A 20303-nucleotide genomic window follows, 5' to 3' on the forward strand; every position below is an offset into this window, starting at 1 on the left:
CTAAGTGAGATAAGCCAATCTCAAAAAACCAAATGATGAATGATTTCACTGATAAGTGGATGATGACACGTAATGGGGGGTGGAAGCAGGGCAAGAATGGAGGAAGGAGGGACTGTATAGAGGGAAAAGAGGGGTGGGACGGGTGGGGGAGAAGAAAAAATAATAACAGAGTGAATCAAAAACTATTACCCTAGGTAAATGTATGATTACAAAAACAGTATGCTTCTACTTCATGTACAAATAGAGAAACAAGGTGTATCCCATTTGTTTACAATAAATACGAATTAAAAAAAATCAAACAAAACAAGGTGTATAAAAGCTTTACAATATAGCATTTTTAAAGTGTAAGTTATAATTATTGGCTACCGTTCAAATCCTAGTCAAACCCTCCTTGCCTGGTAGTTTTTCTTATTCACTTCTTGTCATAAGGACGACAACAATGACAAATATTTCTAGGCCCCTTACTACACACCAAGACACCATTCTAGTTGTTTCAGGATTAAATACATTTTAACTTAATATATTTAATCCCCCCACAATCCCTAGCGGTATGTTGTAGTTATCATCCCAATGTACAGTTGAGGGAGCTGAGACACAAAGAGGTTGGTCATTTTCCTGAGGTCAAATGTCTACTAAATGATGGAAAAGAAATTGCAATCCTAGCCATCTAACAGCATGCCTTATTCTGATCTGTAATTCAGATCTGCACTTAAACACATAAAATTAAAAGAATGGTGTGGCTATTATTATTTAATCTCCCCGATAAGTTTATAAATTTTTGAGAGGAAGAAAATCCTGTCTTACGTTTCTTATGTAACCCACATGACAGAATGTATAGTGTATGTTCATCAATTACTTCGTAAATTCAACTAAATCAGGGATAGATTCAGTGTGAGGTTGTGTTTCCTGGAAAACAGACTACAAAACAGAAATATGAGCATGGGGAAATTGTTGAGGTCAGGAGTGAAGGAAGGAGGAGTGGGCAGAGGAAGAAGACTAACGGTAATGTGGTCACAATAAAAGCCTTAGCAAAGGCCAAGGGGACTCAGAGTTGCCCCAAATGAGGCAAAGTGGTCAGTACTCTGTACTCCTGCACCTGTTGGTCATTATATAAGGTCTACCTCAACCCCCAAGAGTCAAGAAGTGTGTGACCTCCAGCGAGGTAGTTCTCAGCTATGCTTCATTAGCTATTACAAATGTATACATGTATGGAAACACCACATGGCACCTACCAATATGTACAATTTTTATGTTTTTATATATCACTTAGAATTTTAAATTTAGTTTAAAAATCAAACAAAAAGCCAGAGCAATCATGGGGAAAAAAAAATAATCTCTCACTTTGGGAATGAAGAAAAATCTGTAAAATAGAAATCATTATAAGTAATTTTATGGCTTTTGAGGAGCTTGAATCAGGTACTTTGCTATTTCCTGAAAACTGTAAAAGTAGATAAGAGTTTGAGAGGGCTGGGCACAGTGGTGCACACCTGTAATCCCAGTGACTCAGGAGACTAAGGCAGAAAGCTTGCAAGTTCAAATCCAGCCTCGGCAACTTAATGAGGCCCACAGCAACCCAGCGTGACCCTGTCTCTTAATAAAATATAAATAGGGCTGGGGATGTGGCTCAGTGTTGAGTGCCCTGAGTTCAATCCCCAGTACCAAAAGAGAGAGAGAGAGAGAGAGAGAGAGAGAGAGAGAGAGAGAGAAGGATATGTTTAACAGGGGACACAAATTGTGGCATGCAGAGGAGGACCAGGAGAGAGCACTGGACTTTATTACACACCAGCTGCATAACCACGGCTTGCATGTAGGTGATAAATTTAGTCTTCATAATGATCTTGGAAATATAACGTAGCCCATATTTTGTAGATGAACAGTGCTCTTAAGAAAGTTTTCAAATATCACACAGTCTATGTGTGTTTGTCAACTTTTCATTGTCGTGACAAATACCTGAGAAAAGACACTTAGAGGAGGAAAGACTCCTTTTTGTCTTATGGTTTCAGAGGTTCAGTCCACTGTTGCCTGGCTACATTGCCTTTGGCTTGAGGTGAGGCAGAACAGTATGGTGGAAGGGTGTGGAAGAAGAAAGCTGCTCATCTCCCGGTAGCCAGAGAGAAAGGAGAGAGAGTAAGGAGCCAGAGATAAGATACAGTTCCCAAGAGCACATCCCCATGACCACTGCGTTCTATTAGGTCCTACCTCCCACATTGTCCACACCTCCCAATAGTCCACTTAAATTATGGATCCCTCAATGAATTAATCCACTGAGGAAGTTATTGCTCTCGCGATACAATAACTTTCAAAAGCCCTACCTCTGAACTTCGTTGCATTGGAAACCAAGCCTTCAACTCACGAGTCTTTAGGGCATACTTTATATCCACACCATACCACTGCAGGTAGTTGAAGTGAGGTTAGAATTTGTTTGTCTGACTCTTAGGCCTTCCCCTTTCAAGGATTCTGAGACCATATATAAAGGCTACTAAGATTATATTTAAGATGTATAGCTTTATGATAAGAAGAGATTATCATACCTCTTGGTTCTGATGTAATTTTTAATAGGGTCCTTTGAATTCTTGAAATGTTTAAATAAAAAGTTTCATATTTGTCTTACATAAGGAGAACCATCTCAGGTAAAGGCCAGAGTGAGAAGCCACTCACCTGGTGGAGCAGGAAAGAGAGACTACTGGAGATGTGACCCCAGAGGAAGAGTAAGGGGTGGTGAAAACAGGAGAGGCACACATTCTGCTGTACTTTGCCAAGCCTGCCTTGTCTGGGCCTGTGGCTAAGAAGGGATTTTACTTAAGCCTGGGATGAGGAAGCATTTCTGACCTTGGTTCTTGGGCTTTAAAACAGAACCTGAATGAGTGGAGTTTAGCCAAGTGTGACACATGCTCATAAATCACTGTCAATAGAACGTGCTCTGGGGAAGAAGGAAAGGAAGGATGATTCAATTTCAGCAAAGAAAGAGAATTTGTGGGTCACAGGAACCAAAAGACTTGGGAACAGATGGGAATTTATTCTGAATATAAACAGTGTGGTTGAATTGTGATTTAAGGAGAAGGGACAGGACTAAGAGCGCACCTTTCATTCAGAGTGGACAACTAGGTTCAAATAGTTGCATCAAAAAATGAGTGTTAGGAAGGAATTGGGTATTTCTGGGTGTTGATAAAAAAGAATTTATCTTATTATAGGAATCACTGACCAATCCTCTCTGAGTCATTTCTCTCTACATTTGACCTCAATAAACCAGTACATGCTCCACTAGAACTAAAAATGTAACACCTTACTCATTGGAAATCTTACCTCCTAATTTTATTGTTTTCTACAATTTTTATCTATCATTTTAATTAACTGATATTGTATATATGTATTATCTACAACATGATGTTTTAAAACATACATACACAGAGAAGTAGTGAAATCAAGCTAATTAATGTTTGCATTTTCTTGCCTTCTTATCATTTTCACCTTAAAAAGGCATTCTGTAGTAGCAGAGGACAGAGCAGAAGTTACCAGGGGTTGGTGGTGGGCAAGGGAGGGACTGGAATATTGTTGGTCAAAAGGCATAAAGTATCAATAAGACAGGAAGAATGTATTGAGATCATTTTATAATATGATGACTGTAGTTAAAAATAATGTATTGTGTTCTTGAAATTTTTTTAGAGTAGATTTTGAGTTTTCTAACGACAAAAGAATTCTATTAATGATTTCATTGTGTTGCCAAAAAAATTCCTGCATGAGTCATATATCCATTTGATTATATGCCAATAATACATGAAGTAATCGTAAAATGTTAATTCATAAAATATTTTAAAAGAAAAAATCCAGCATTTTGAATATGAAATAGTTAAAAATATTTTTTTTACTTATCTGGCAGACAGTGAGAGAAAGTAAACATGCTGCCGAGTTCCTTTCTTGAATTTCGTCCTCCATAGGCTCCTTGCCTCAGATTGCAAGTGCAATACCGCCCTCTATGCCTCATCTTCTGCGCAGAATTCCAGTGTATGAAAAGAAGGCAAAATGTTCTAAGATTCTTATTTATGTCTTCTAAATAAAATAAGAATATCAAGAAAAATTTAGTCATATATTCTTTTCATATAACACACTCGGTGAATTTTTTTTACTTTAAAAATAACTATATCTTTTGGTCTTTAAAGAGGATAGATATTTGGAATAAGGTACTAGTAAAAACTCAAGGCTTGTACATTACATTTAGATATTGCTTCTGATATATTCAAAGCTGCATTTGAATTATCAGAAATTTTGGAATTCCATTCTTAAAAATGTAATCAAAAGTAGTTCTCAAGTTGCCAGCTATTGTCATTAGCATTCTTTATGTAATATCTGGGTATGCTTGGAAATAACACTCTTATACAAATGATTTAACAAAGGTGACAGCAGTTTCATTTGACAGGGTTCATTTTAATCAACCAATTGCTTCTGTCAGTTTGGTTTTTAAGGGTTTGGATGTGTGATGAATTGAGATATTAAGCAGGACCGATTCAGTTAGTTCTGAATTTGGTACGCTGTCACTGTGGCCCCAACTACCTGAATCAACAGAATATTCATTAAATGTGGATTTTTTCATGATTGGCAATACTGTTTTCATAGCTAAACCTGGCGAGTCCTATAGAAGCTTCAGGAATATAAATGTCTTTAAGAATAAACAAATAATGGCTTTATTCCAGATCATGATTAGGTGCTTAGTGCATACTGCCCCTTCTCTGGGGGTTGGAGTTACAGGTGTGAATAAGCTGAGAACATTATGACTCACCTGGGGAGGGAGAGAAGGGTATCCAGAAGAGAAACAAACTGTGAGGCAAGTTACCTTTGCACTTTCAGATAAGTTACCTTTGCACTTTTAGGTAGTTTTGAGTATCCTGAGGGATTTGAGCACTGTGACACGGCAAGAAAAGGATGAGTCAGGAAGGTGAGGAATGGATTCTTTGGGTGGTCTCAGAACACTAGACTGAGATTAGGAAGTACAATCACTGAGGATTACACCAACATTGTTAGTGTGAGAAGTTATATTCTAGGAAAATTCTTATTCTCTACAGGAGGAATGTGAGAAAAATTTGAGACTGATATGAGAAAAACTCCAAATCATAAGCGGTGTTCACTTTTCATATGTTATCATTGAATTTGTTAATTAGTGCCTCTTTGGACACAATAAACACAAAGCCAAGCTATCATTTACCTCTCTTTGAAGAGTTGATCTAATGAAATTATTGCAAAGTGCCAGATTTCTCACATAGAATCACAATATAACATGGGTCATAAGTTTTTTAAAGTACAAATTGAACCCAAAATAATTCTCCTTCTGGCCATAAAAGATTATTAAAGAATTTATTTGTTCTCCACCTGCAAGCTAATTTAAAAGCACAATATGTAAAACAATAGTATGTTGCATATTATATACATGTATTATACAATTGTATATTGCATATAGTATACATCTCAAGGGCAGCAGGAGGAAAAAAACACATTTGATATAGAAGATCTAAGACTGACAACACACAAGCAGAACATGTGAATGTCTGAAAATACCATTTTTTAAACTGCTAAAGAAAAACAGCTGTCTAGTTATAATTCTGTATTTTGCAATAACCTCTACAAAAATGAATGGACACTGAACACTTTTTAGACAAAAGTTGAATTGCACTGAAGAAATGGAAAAGAGCATTTTTCAGGTAGAAGGAAAATAATACTCAAATGTAAATCTGCACAGGGAATGAGAAGCATTGAGAATGGATAATATATGGGGAATTTTTTTTTCATCTTCCAGTTTGCTTAAAAAAACAATTGAATATTAAAGTAAAAATAATAAAGTAGTTTTGTTTTTGCCATCAATATGTCAACTATTTCTGAACTTAGATGGATTCACTCACAAATTCTTTTGAACCTGCAAGAATAAATTTTACTACAGAGATATAGTCACAAAAATAGCGTGGTATTGGCACCAAAACAGGCATGGAGGAAAACGGAATATAAGACACAGAGACAAACCCACATTAATACAGTTATGTCATACTAGAAAAAAGTGCCAAAAAATTCTTTGAAGTAGATAACCTTGTCAACAAATGGTGCTGGGAAAATTGGAAATCTATATGTAAGAGAATGAAATTTATCTCCTATCTCTCACCCTGCACAAAACTCAACTCAAAGTGCATCAAAGACCTAGGAATTAGGCCAGAAACCATTCATCTGCTAGAAGAAAATGTAGGGCCAACACTCCAACATAACGACTCGGAAACTGACTTCCTTTAATGACACACTTAAAGCACAAGAAGTAAAATTTAAAAAATCGACAAATGGATGGCATCAAGCTAAACATGTTTTTCACAGCTAAGGAAAAAATCAAGAGCATGAAGAGAGAGACTATAGACTGGGAGAAACTCTTTGCCACCTGCACCTCAGATAGGGCATTAATTATTCAGGATATATAAAGAACTCAAAAAACTTAACACCAAAAAACATAATAACCAAATAACCCAATCAATAAATGGGCAAAGGAACTAAAGAGACACTTCTCAAAAGAAGAAATACAAATGGTCAACAAATAATGGAAAAATGTCCAATACCTCTAACAACATCTCTAGAGAAATGCAAATTATAACTACCCTGAGATATCATTTCACTCTAGCCAGAATGGCAGTTATCAAGAATACAAGTAACAATAAATGTTGGTGAGGATGTGGAGAAAGGAGTACACTCAGACATTGCAAACTGGTACAGCACTCTGAAAAGCAATGGAAATTCTTCCAAAAATGGGAATGGAACCACCATTGGACACAGTTATCCCACTTCTGGGTACATATCCCAAGGATTTTAAATCAGCATATTATAGAGATGCGACCACATCAATGTTTATAGTGTCATAATTCACAGCAGCTATGCTATGGAGTCACCCTAGGTGCTCTGCCACAGATGAATGAATAAATAAATTGTGGTATATATACACAAGGGAGTATTACCAAGTCATAAAGAAGAATGACTTTATGATTTTTGCCAGTAAATGGATGGATCTGGAGGTTACCATGCTAAGTAAAATAAGCCAATCTCCAAAAACCAAAGGTCAAATGTCTTCTCTGATACGTAGAAGCTAACCCACAATAAGGAGAGGGGAACAATAGAAGTTTCACGGATTAGACAAAAGGGAATAAAGAGAAGGGAGTGGGGTGATATAAAAAGGAAAGACAGTGGAATGAATCTGACCTAACTTTCCTGTGGACATATATGAATACACCACAGTGAATGAATCTCACCGTCATGTTCATGCACAAGAAATAGTTAAAAGTAATTATAATGATGGGTAAATGGCAGAAAGATCAACAGAAGGAAGGGAGCAGTGACTGGGGAAGGGGAAGGGGAAGGAGAGGTACTGGGGTCTGAATCAGAATAAGATAGAGTCCACGCTTGTATAATTATGTCAGAATGGATTCTACTGTCATCCATAACTAAAGAGAACCAAGTTTAAAAATCACGAAAAGAATGAATCATTGCCAATAGTACACAAATTTTCCAGAAAATGGAGGAGAAGAGATTCACAATAACCAATTTTATGAGGTCGACATTACCCACCCACATGCCAGAACAGATGTTTTATGAAAAGCAAAGAGGCTAGGTGTGGGGGCATGCCTGTAATCCCAGGTGGGAGGCAAGTCCCTCAGCATCTTAGTGAGAACCTGTCTCAAAAAATTGAAAGGACTGTGGTAAAGAAGCCCAGGATTCAATCCCCAGTAACAAAAGAAAGACAAAAAAAAAAAAAAAAAAAAAAAGACCAAGATCAATAATGAACAGAGATGCTTATATCATTATGAACATTCTAGAAAATTATGTACAACAGAATAGCAACAAGATGAAATGTCAGTAACAAGTGAATTTTCTCCCCAAAATGTAGTCATTTTAACATTTGAGAATCAAACAATGCAATTCACTGTATTAACAGACAAAGAGGCAAATGTATGTGATCATCTCAATATGAAGAAAAATTATTGACAAAATTCAATGGGCTGCCATGAATAGCTCTCAGCAATCTAAGAAAAGAGGAGAACATTTTCCACCTACTAAAACTGAAGTAAAAAACCCTAGAGCTAATGCTTGGCTTGATGATCAAAAATGAATGTGTTTCCATTAAGAAATCAGGCAAAAGTATTTGTATCACATTGCTGCTATAACAAATTACCACAGTTTTAGTGGCTAAATAATACAGTTATTCTCTTTCAGCCCAGGAAATCACACATATAACATGGGTCTGTGGGACTGTGTTCCTCTGAAAGGCTCTTGAGGACATCTGTTCCCTGGTTCAGTTTCTAGATTCCACCCACACTGTGTGGCTTGTGGCCTCTTCATCCATCTTCAGAGACTGCAGACTAGCATCTTCTATCCTCTCTGACTTCCTGCCTCCCTCCTATAAAGTGCCTTCTAATCAAATCAGGTCCATCTGGATAATGTTCTAAAGTTCCTAGTCTTTGCAAAAAGCTGAGAAATGAAAACAAATAAAATGTATGTATAATTATATCTGTGTTTCAGAAGAGCTGAGAAATCTATGAAAAAGTTACTGGCAAGGTGGCAAGATGAAAGGTTTATGCATAAAAATAAATTGTATTTTTATGTGTAAATAACAACCTGTAACTGAATGAAAAAATTCAATAGTGTAAAAGTATTAAATGTTTAGGAATAAATTTAACATAATATGTGCAATTCTTCCACACAAACTCTAAAATTTTGCTGAGACAAGATAAAGAAGATCTAAACAAACTGAAAGTTATATTACGTTTTTGACTTAGAGGACTAATTATTGATAAAGATTTAATTGTCCCCAAATAAATCTATGTATTTAACTCAATTCCAATGAAATATTCAGCAGTCCTTATTTGGGTAAAAATTGATGTACTTTTTTATAAAATTGGTTGGAAAGTGTAAAAAAAATCTGGCATAGTCAATGAAATTTTGACATAAAAGAATTATTATGATCTGATTATCTTCTATAAAGCTCTGTTAATAAAACTTTATTAATATAAGACTGCATAATCAACAGAACACAAATGTGATTACAAAAAAGAATACAAAAATACAACCTCATATATAGTCAATTGAATTTCAACAAAGTTGTCAATTTAATTTAAAGAAGAATTGAAACTTCAAAAAATTAATGTTAAATTTATATTCATATTCAAATATAAGCTTCAACTTTCATTTGGAAATATATTTTAAAAAACCAACTTGATGCATTATAGACCTGAATGTAAGGATCAAAACTAATGTTTCTAACAGAATGCAGAACATCTTTTGGGCTTTATGTTAGACAATGAATCTTAGGCAAGATACAAAAAGTCAAAGCTATAGAAGAAAAAAAATAAGTTGCTTGAAATTCACCAAAATTAAAAACTTTTAATCTTATTAGGTACTAAAAATAAAAGAAAAGAGGTGAACATTTGCCACCTACTAAAACTGGAGTAAAAAACCCTAGAGCTAATGTTTGGCTTAATGATCAAAAATGAATGTGTTTCCATTAAGAAATCAGGCAAAAGTATTTGTATCACATTGCCGCTATAACAAATTACCACAATTTTAGTCAACACTAAGATAAAATACTTTCAGAGCATATATCTGCCAAAGGAGTTAGTGTAATACATACAAATATTCCTACTGCCCAATAACACAAAATAAAATCCAACAAATACAAAAATGAACAAATGATTTGAATAGATACTTTATAAAGGAAGATACACAGATTGGCAAGATGCATATATATTAGGACAAGGTGTCCAATATCATTACTCAATAGGGAAAGTAAATAATGTCAATGTAACAATGCTACATTGACACTTTTGGCACAGTTTTAATGATATGTAACATACCTACCATTACACACCCATTAGAATGACTAAAATTGAAAGACTGACAATAAATATTGGCAAAATGTATAGTAATTAGAACTCTAATTTACTAACTTGTTTTCTCTTTCTCTCTCTCTCTCCCTCTCTCTCTCTTTTTTTTTTTTTTTTTTCAGTTCTGAGGACTGAACCCAAAGGTGTTCTACCACTGAACTACATCTCTACATCCTTTTTTTTTCTTTTTTTTTAAGAGAAGTTCTGGCTAAGTTGCCTAGTGTGTGGCCTCAAACTTGGAATCCTCTAGCCTCAGCACCATGTCTGGCTCTAATTCACGACTGAGAGTGTAAAATAATAGTTGAACCAATTTGGAAAAATAATGTAGAAACTGCAAGTAAAATATGCACCTACATATGACCCAACCATTTCATTTATAGCTCTTTGCTTCAGAGAAATGAAAACACGTGTTCATACAGTACTTATACACAAATGCGTGTGGTCTACTTATTCATAATTGCCCCCAACTGGAAAATGTTCAAATGTTTGTAGACTAATAAATGGAAGAAGAAACTGTATTTTATTGATACAGTGGAATACTACTCAGTCATAAACCATGCACTACTTATACACATAACAGTGTGGATGAATCTCAAAAATGTTTGCTAAATGAATTAAGTCAGCCCCAAAGTGCATATATTCCAAGGCTCTATTTATATGTTTTTCTAGAATATACAATTATAATTGATAATGGTAGAAAACAGGTTAGTTATTTCCTGGTCCTGGGCATCAAAAATAATGTCTACCTAACACAAAGGAATTAAAAATGTTTTATATCTTGATTTTTGTGTAATTATTAAACACATGGAAAAAAACACACTTATAATGTTCGGATGTGAATGATTGCTTTGTAAAGTTGACATTAAAATATAAAAACAAACAAACAAACAAAATATACACTCTTCTCCCTGAATGTAGTATTTCAACTTAACATTTAGTTCAAACCACTGGGATAGATTAAAGTAATTTTAATTTCTGATCTAATAGTTTGCTGCTTTTTTTAAAAAGTTAGCTTTTCAATTGGTAAATAAACATGTTTTGGAGAGGAGAAGAAAAAATGGTATGTAAGGAATATGAACACATATAAAGATTATTTTCCAATGATAGCAACTGTCTTGTAGGAGCAAGGGCACAGATTGAAATTGGTAAGGCATTTTGTTTGAGTGTTACTATGTGAGAATCAGAACAATGTGGATCTGTGTAATGGAGATCTCTCAAAATGCTCAAATATGTTTATATCAATTATATTTGAATCAGGACTAGGTTCAAGATACTAAAATTTCTATTTGTAATTTGTCTCTAAGAATTAAGTGTGTGAGTGTGGGGGTACATATAGGATTTAAATATTCCCTATCTAAACAATAGCCAGGGGATGTGAAAAAAGTTTGCAATTAGAATATTTTAGCTATATTTCAATTACCCTTTCTTAGGAAGATGAAATAATTCCTAACTCGATTATTACAATTGCATTTAAATGATTTGCCTGAGGTTTTGGTATGGAATTGCTTAAACTAAAATCTGACACTACAGAATAGGTGAAGCTAGATAAATTTAGATAATTTAGTTAAAAATAGAATTGATAATATTTATTCATCCTCTTTAGTTATCTACTATTTATACTTAGCTTCAATTTAAAAAATAATATTTGAGCATAACACCGAATTGAAATTATTTGCTGTTGACTATGCCTATACAGTGATAAGGATGTAAGGAAGATTCTGTTGCTCCAGTATAGTCAATATGCTTGATATTAGCAAATTTTCTAAGTAAAATTAAATGACTACTTACAAATACAAATTATAGAGTTATAGTAAAAATGTTCGGCTTCACACTAACCTGAGTGAAGGCTAAATTAAGCTCCAGCATTTTAATATATGTAGAAATTGAAGGCTTATAAAAATCAAATTACAATACAATAATGTATTCTATATTTTTCTAAGCTGATAAGAAAATTGTAGTTATTCTCCAAAATAACTGTAATCCATCATGTGGAAATTGAAAGTTTCAAGGAAAGACTGATCCAGAATTTTCATCTCTCCTGAGATGAGGTTATTTGGATATCAGAGAAACTAACAAGAAGGCAGGTTCTGGTTTAAGGAAAGATGATAAAATTGACATCAATATTTCAGAGGAGATGCTCTATCTTTGGTAGAATAATTAAATGAGATTTGATCTCATAACAAAATGTGTTCCTAGCTTATTTAGAGAGTTGAAGTCATAAAATCTTAAGTTGAAGAACTTGCTGAATCGATGCAAGTGATCCAAACTATTCTTCCAGTTTATTCTGTTCTGTTCTTATTTTATAATTTTCTTTTTGGGAGAAGAGACTTCAAAAGGTGATGGAATATAAGGGTAATTATAATTGCAGAATAACAATGCCAATTATATCTTTCAACTAGGAGACACTCTATTTCCCTTTCATTTGTTAAATTTTACAAAAGGACAAACTTGTATAACTCTAACAATACATGAATGAGCAGTAATTGAATTTCATGCCCCATCAGCCAGTCAAATTTAAGAGTATTCCTAATTATTGTCACAGAGCACAAAGCCTGGAGTTTTTATATTCAGCACAGAACAATGTCCTTTGGAGCTGTTGACTTTCTGAGCTTTAGGGACTGAATAAGGACAAATCCCTTGAAAGTAAGCAAACCTTACAACATTCCCTCTAACAAAAGCTGCTGGTAGAATCAAATCCCACCTTAACCCAGGCTTATAGATGTGTGAAAGCCAACTTTCGGAATTGCTTTTTATTTCTTCCAGTTTTTATTTTCCTAATCAATGATATCGACCAAGATGACCTTGAAATTCCCCTACGCTGGACTAACCTTAGGCAAGACTTATTCGTGATTCCAGGCCCTGACTCTCCTCTTAGACCATTTCCCTTAGAGAACTTTCCCTGTCCTTGAGATGTAAATCTTTTAAAAAGTCTCTTACCAACCTCATGCCCAGGTCTGCCTTTCACCTAAGAGCCCCACTTGGGAGTGAGATTTAGGAGGACATTGTCCTTCTCTCCCAGGCTCTCTGGGAGGGTAGGAGGCTGCTTGCTCCAAGCTGTAAATTTTGTCAAAAAGGTAAGAGAACATTTGCTTTCCCCCTGAATCAAGCACACACCAGGTCTGCCGTCTTCCTCTCCTTCCCTCAACTCTTAAAACTTCTCTTGCTGACAATGCAGCTCAGGCTGTCCCAGCCTCTCTGCATACTGAAACAGCCAGAAGAAACGTTCCACACTGGCTGAATTTGTCCAGTAGAAGTTCTGCTTCAACAATAAATGGCCTACTTTTCAGTACCGCTTGGAAGGCAAACCTCTTTATCATTCTCATTGTAGCAATTGAAGCCTTAAATTTTTTATAAAGCACTTCACACTGAAAGTTCTTTAAATGAAAAAAGATAAAGAAAAACAAAAATCAGATTTAAAACTTACTTCTAAACCCTCAAAGATTTTGCAAAAAGTCCGTCTTAGCAGTCTGAATTGTTCAGGTATGCAAATAGCTTTACAACAACAGCATGTGTTGCTGCCCCCTTGATGGCTTTGGGCTCCCATTTGTCATTCTGTCTCCATCTCCTCTCCTCTCAGTCTGGAGTCGATTGCTGCCACACCTTATGGTATTCATCTTTGGTGTGTATTTTATTTTTCTAAACTGCCTTTAGCTAAGCAATACATTTCTTTTATTTGAATATTTACTTTGTTTGGTAAAACATTTTCTCACAGATGTGGCTGGTACTCCTTAGTTCTTTGAATTCTTTCAAGATTTTTAAAGGTAGCTGCTTTTGTTTCCAACCATAAAAAGCCCAGGTTTGTTATGAATATACCTCCATTTAAGAGAAATGGGTTTTCAAAGTCATATAAGAGGCTCAACGCTACTTATTATTTTGCACTGAAAAGTTAGAAATGAATATTTATAAGACTGGCAAAGCCTATGCACAGGAGGAGAATACAATGCACATGTCTCCAGGACATTATTAATTGAATTCTATCCTGAGATTTATTTTTAGCAAGTCTAGTCAAGTCAGTCAAAAGTCAGAAATTTCAATTAAGAAAATGTACTGAACTTCGGTTTTATTCCTTCCTAGTTTTTATTTGGAATTTAGTATATTTAACCTTAGCAACAAGAACCAAATCACTGCCCGCCATTGATCTTTCCTTTATTATTGGAAGGAAGTTACTGTCAGGTTTGATGGAAGACATGATAAATAGCAACAGAGTTTAAAGACAGGACTGATGAAACATGATATGTGGAAGTGATAAAATGGATGCATGCTTATAAAGTAGTTTTTGGTTCTATAACAAATTAATCTCATAACTTATAATCCATCATGCAATATGTATTACATGTTGCATTAGCTTTTTTTCCTATCCCATAACTGGAATCTACAAAAGGAATACTAAGGTAACTATTCATCATCATTTATGAGCCTAGATAGGGAAGTGTGATTTTATTTGATACAAAATACTTTGTCTAGAAACCTACTTTATAAGTATGAATGTAGGCCCTTGGAAAAGATAAGCTTCTTAGTATATTCTGTCTGGTAAGACCGAGAGGTCTCGTATACACGAAGTCTGTTAGATCTGCTGGCTCCAAGCGGTGGCACAGAGCTGAGGGCATCCGCGTAGGTTCCCGGGGACAGTCCTGGCCGGGGCGTGGAAGTGCTGCACACCAGCTCCCACACTGGCCACGAGAACCACACCTGCTCATCCATGGTTCCTCCTCCCTTCCTGCCGCAGCAGTTGGAGGTGGTGGGTCTCAACTACTCTTTGGCAGAGTCACTGTGGAGGAGTTGCCTAGGAGGCTGGGCAGAACTGGGTTTTTAGAACTGTGAAAAATCAGCCTTGTTGAGTTAAGCCATTATTTCTGGGTGTGTTGCTTTGTCTAGATCCCCCACCCCATTACCAGAAAAGTTTCGGCATGTTTCAAGGTTCAGAAGCACTTATAAAAGTACGTTTTTTTGTCTCCTTTCGATTCCCCATTTCCATTTTATTGAAAAGAAAAACACTCTCTTGCATGTTCTCTGAGCTAACCAGACCTAAAATTTCAATTTCTCAGTAACCTAGTGAAAGAATTGGGCCTGTTCACCCAAGTCTGCCAGCCTAGTCCCAGTCCACTTCTGAAAAATGACTGGATGAGCTCTCACGGGTACTCACTGCCATGCTTGAATAGGGCACTCTCTGGGCCTTGGCTTGTGGCCTCCAGAGGAGCCTCGGGATTGGACTCTGCACAGCCTCACTCATCAGAGGAGACCTGCAGTACTCGCCAGGCAGGGAGCCTTGCTCATGGAGAGGAGGGGGCAGACCGTGATCCCATAGCTCTTCTGTAGGACACCATCCCCAAACACCATAATGAGTCTGATTCCTGTTCAAGGATGACCTCTCTTTTTGTATTTGCCTTGGAATATTTTAAAGTCCTGCCGAAGAACTTGTATGATGATCAGGGATCTATTAGGATGAAACATGGAAACTTTAGGGCTGGGAAACACCATATTAATCTCATATTCTGGAAACTTAGATAATCAGGGTAAGAGCTGATTTCCGTGAATCCTGAAAGCCAGCTTAGCAATAAATTCCATCTTTTTAATAGGAAATAAACCATTATGTGGTCTAGAACATAAGAATAGATATTTGTTATTACTGAATTAAATATTGAATAATTTACTTTTCCATTTTTAATGATTTATAGAGAAAGGCCTATATGAACTTATGCTAAAATAGAAAACATGAAGAGATAAGACATGCAAATTATATTTCCTTTCAAAATAATTCCTATGTGATTTTATACATGTGGTCAATGGAATCCTTAGATTAAGAGACTCCTTCTAGTAGAGATCTAGCTATCTATTATTTATCTACTATCTTTCTATCTACTTCTCTATCATCTACTTTTATTTTATTTTTTCTTAATTTTTTTTTTCAAAACCGGGGATTGATCCAGGACCCCGTACATGCTAGGCAAATGCTTTACCACTGAGCTACATTTCCATCCCTTGTGTCATCTGTTTAATATATCTGTATTTTTCTTAGGTTCAGAATTTCATAGATTTGATAATTTGTTGAAAAAGATTTCACATAGTTCTCATTTAGGAGCATTTCAATTTTCTTTCATGAAACAACTGCTTATAGCCATTAACCAAAATACATTCTTTTTACTTTGAGCCCATGAAGCTACAGGACCCCAGAGCAAATTTTCTGAGCAAATGCATAAGCAACATACAAGAACTTAATGAGCCCTAAATCCAGACTTAGATGCTCTCTCCAGATCAACTGATTCCTGTGGGAAAATGTTCCTTGCCTGAGCTCAGAAAAACAAAATAAAAAATGGTAATGTCCTGGTCTGTAACAGGAGTACATATGTTTATCTGCGGTACCTTTGCTTTTAAGCCAATGTTCTTTCTACTTTATCTCTGTTTCTGCGGCATGGGGATTCTACACTCCAGCATCTTAAACTTCAGTTGGCTGCTGAAAAATTCATTTACCACTTGGAGTCCAAACTTTGAAATAAACCACACCATGGTAACTCCTGAGAACATTAAGGTTGAAAATGTCTCTTCTGGCTCCTAACAGCAGCAGCTGTTCAAGACTACAGTTTAATAACTGCAGACTGAAAACAGGTAAATCCACTACTGTACATAGGAATAGATGTAGCACTACGTCTCTATAAAGTCTAGAGGCCATAAACATATGGAAATGACCAAGATTTGGAGAACTAACATACAGCCACTCATGAGCTGATAAATATTAAAACTGAATTATAAAAACACAGTTTCAGATGAAAGGAGACTAAAGAGACAATGTAAGGTATATCACACAGACATATCTACAGATCTATTATTTCTGATGTTAGAAAGCTTGTCAGCAAGGTCATTGACAGGATTTGAACAAGGTCTATAGCTTTGATCAATCTCTGTAACTATTTACATACTGATTTATATAATTCTTTGGTGGTTAAATAACACACTGAAGAATTTAGGAAATTCTTCCTATCTGAAACTCACTTTCAAATGATTCAGGAAAAAAATACAATTTTATGTAAAAGTTTATTCTATATTGTATACATTAATAGTGTATGCTATGTGAATGTGTGCTATACTAAGGAGTGCTAAAGCAAACACATTAAAATGTTAACATCCAGGGAATCAAGATGAAGGGAATATAGGAAATCTTTGTATTTTTTTTTCAACTTTTCTGTACATTTGAAACCATTCCAAAAAGAAAAGTTAAAAAGAGTAGAAAAGTTAGCAGAATTTCAGTTGGTACCTCAAAGTGACTATGGCTATAAGATTTAAAATCAAAGAAAATGTGGTTTGAAGAGGCACTAAAAAACAACTAACATAGGTCTGAACTCTTCATATTTATGCATTTAGTATCATGAGTTGAAAATAAACAGCTGAAAAGGGATGCCACCAGGTGCAGAGTCTGAGGAATATGATGCCTTCTTCAGTCTTTCACAGTATTCTCATGGAATATTTTGTCCATTATTCCTGAACAGCAGGTATCAGTTTCACAACAGCACATTAAACATGATAACTTATATATGTCACTATATTGATTAGGGCTAATTTTTTCTATCAATTTTACATTGTCCCTGAAAATATGTAATGTGCCAAACATTATTCTGGGTTGGATGTAAGAGAAATATTGACAAATAAAGTCAGAAAGATAAGTCACATGTTTTTGCTTAAAAATATCCTCTGATGCAAAACTTAAACACTGTTGTACTAATTATTTCACTCAACAACTATTTACCAAGCACCTTAAGCATTCTAGAAACGGATAGATAAATGATCACACCATAACAAAATGATGGCTTGCTTATCTAAATAATTAAATACATCAGCACAAAATTCCACGGGATTGCACATCAAGGGAATTTAATTCAGTCTTAGATGACAAAAGAAAGTGGCAAAAAATGATAACGTGTCATTTATGACTGGAAGTAGCAACTGGCTAGGCAAAGGACTCAGAGAACTGCAAAGGGCTCATGTTAAATGGACCATCAATCAGAGAACAGGACTTTAACTTGAAATTGAGTTAAACAGATTCCCTTGAGCACAAACTATAACGGTTGAGGAAAGAAGTGTTAATTCTGGTGGCACAGACGATCCAGGAAGGGTTTTACACACCACCTTATGTAATTGAGACCTTAACTTGAGTGCCATGGAGAGCCACTGAAGGATTTCAGACAGGATAGCTGTAAAGTCAGATTAGTGCTTCAAGCTACTTATTATGGGAACAGTGTCTCTCTGTAATGAATGGTATCAGGAGAACATGTTAAAAAGCTACGTAAGAGACAAGATGGCCTAAAACCAAGACAATGGGGAAGGTGACAGAGAGAAGTATTAAAAAATACAATTATGGAAGATAAATCAAAGAAGACTTACTGGTGGGGAATGTTGGAAAAAGGAGGAATAAAGGTTGGCACTTGCCTTTTGTCATTTGGGAAACTGAATATGTGGTGATGTCATTCATGAAGACAGAGAATGCAGGAACAGAGCAAGAAGGATGTGGTGAGTCCAGACTTAAAAAGTTTTTACTTAGAATGTTAGTTTTTTTATGAGTTTAAGACTCGAACTAGAAATATAACTTCGAAATCATCATCTTGGAAGTCAAAGTGAGAAGGGAAAGGAGCCAGTCAAAGCGTGTGGAGAGAAAGAGTTACTCAGTAGAGATGGAAATGGTCAGACTCAAGAGGTGGGAAGAAAAGCAACGTGACCGTGGCATTCGAAAAAACAAGTTTCGTTAGTGCAAGCACGTGGCACACAGACCACCGAGGTCGGAGCAGATCTCGGGTCAGCAAGTTTCTCTTCATTCAGCGGCGGGCTCAATCGGAAAAACCTGAAGTGGCTCATTTTCAGGGATCAGATGGCTGCTGGCCACAAGGTTCTGGGCTTTATATACAGCCTCTGCAGATCCAGGGCACGGGAGGAGTTAGTGAGTTTTGGCGGGCAGGGGGCAGGGCCAAGTTATGGGAGGAGTTTTGGTGGCAGGATCATTTAGGGCAGGGCCAGAGGACAAGTAGGTAACCGTATCCTTCAGTGAGTATGATAGAAAAACACCCGAGGCAGACTAACTTTATAAAGAAATTTATTTAGCTTCAAGAGGTTAATTGAGCTCCTAGTTCTGGAGCTTCAAGGGCAAGTTATTGTTTGAACTCTTGTGAGGACCTCAAGGTGGATGGTGTCGCAGGGGCAGGAAATCACATCAGTAGAGAAACAGCCAGCAGGCCTGAGCGGGGTTGGACTCTGGCTTCTGACCACAGCCCATTAGGAAGACATAAGCAGGGCCTCAGGAGGCATGCATGTCCTCAACTGAGGCTAAGGCCTCCCATGAGGTCCTGCCTCTTAAAGGCCCACACTGTCACCCAGCACCTCCAGCCTGAGGATCAAACTTCTAAGACATGATCCCATGTGGGGACAAAGAATAAACAAACCATAACAAGTTAAAGAAGTATTTCAGAAAGGAGGGTGTGCATAACACGATCTTCCAGAGACAAGTGAAGGTAGAATCCAAATTCAAGTGGAATTTGGTAATCGATGTAAAGTGGAGAAAACACATACAGAATTGTGCATAAGTCAGGTACACAATGTTGAGTACAGTGATGCACTAAACCCTTTATCAGAGAGGGGAAAGTGTGGTTGAAAAAGAGAGGCATAGCTGGATGTGGTGGCCCACGCCTGTAATCCCAGGGACTTGGGAGACTGAGGCAGGAGGATCTGAAGTTCAAAGCCAGCCTCAGCAAAGGTGAGGCACTAAGCAAATCAGTGAGACCCTGTCTCTAAATAAAATACAAAATAGGACTGGGGACATGGCTCAGTGGCTGAGTGACCCTGAGTTCAATCCTGGGTACTCCCACCCCCAAATAAAAAGAAAGTGCATGTGATCTCAAAGGAAGAAAGAATTTCTGAAATGGAAAAACCTTGGATTTCTATAAGGTCTAATAAAGCCCATATTAGTTGGTTAGGGCTATCCTTACAAAGACTAGGTGGTTTAAACAACATAAATGTATTTTCTTACAATTCTTGAGGCTGCAAGTTGGAGATGGAGGTGTCCACAGAGCTGCCTCATGGAGGGCTCTCTCCTTGATGTGCAAATGATCATTTCCCTTTACATCTTCCCATCGTCACCTCTCTGTGTCCTGATCTCCTCTTCCTATGAGGACATCAACTACACATGTTTAACACCCACGCTAATGACTTTGTTTGATCTGAATTACCTCTGAAATAGCCAAGATTCCATTTTCAAATACAGGCACATTCAAAGGTGCCGGGTGTTAGGACTTCAACAAATAAATTTGTTCATAAAATATTGAGATAATTGTATAACTTCCTGGCATATGGAAGTATAATTTACTTCTAAATTTGGATAAAAATTCAGGAGAGATGTAATCAATTTTCTAATAGCTATGATGTTTATATCTT

The sequence above is a fragment of the Sciurus vulgaris genome (genome assembly GCF_902686455.1).
Source record: "Sciurus vulgaris genome assembly, chromosome: 13".
Lineage (NCBI taxonomy): Eukaryota > Metazoa > Chordata > Mammalia > Rodentia > Sciuridae > Sciurus > Sciurus vulgaris.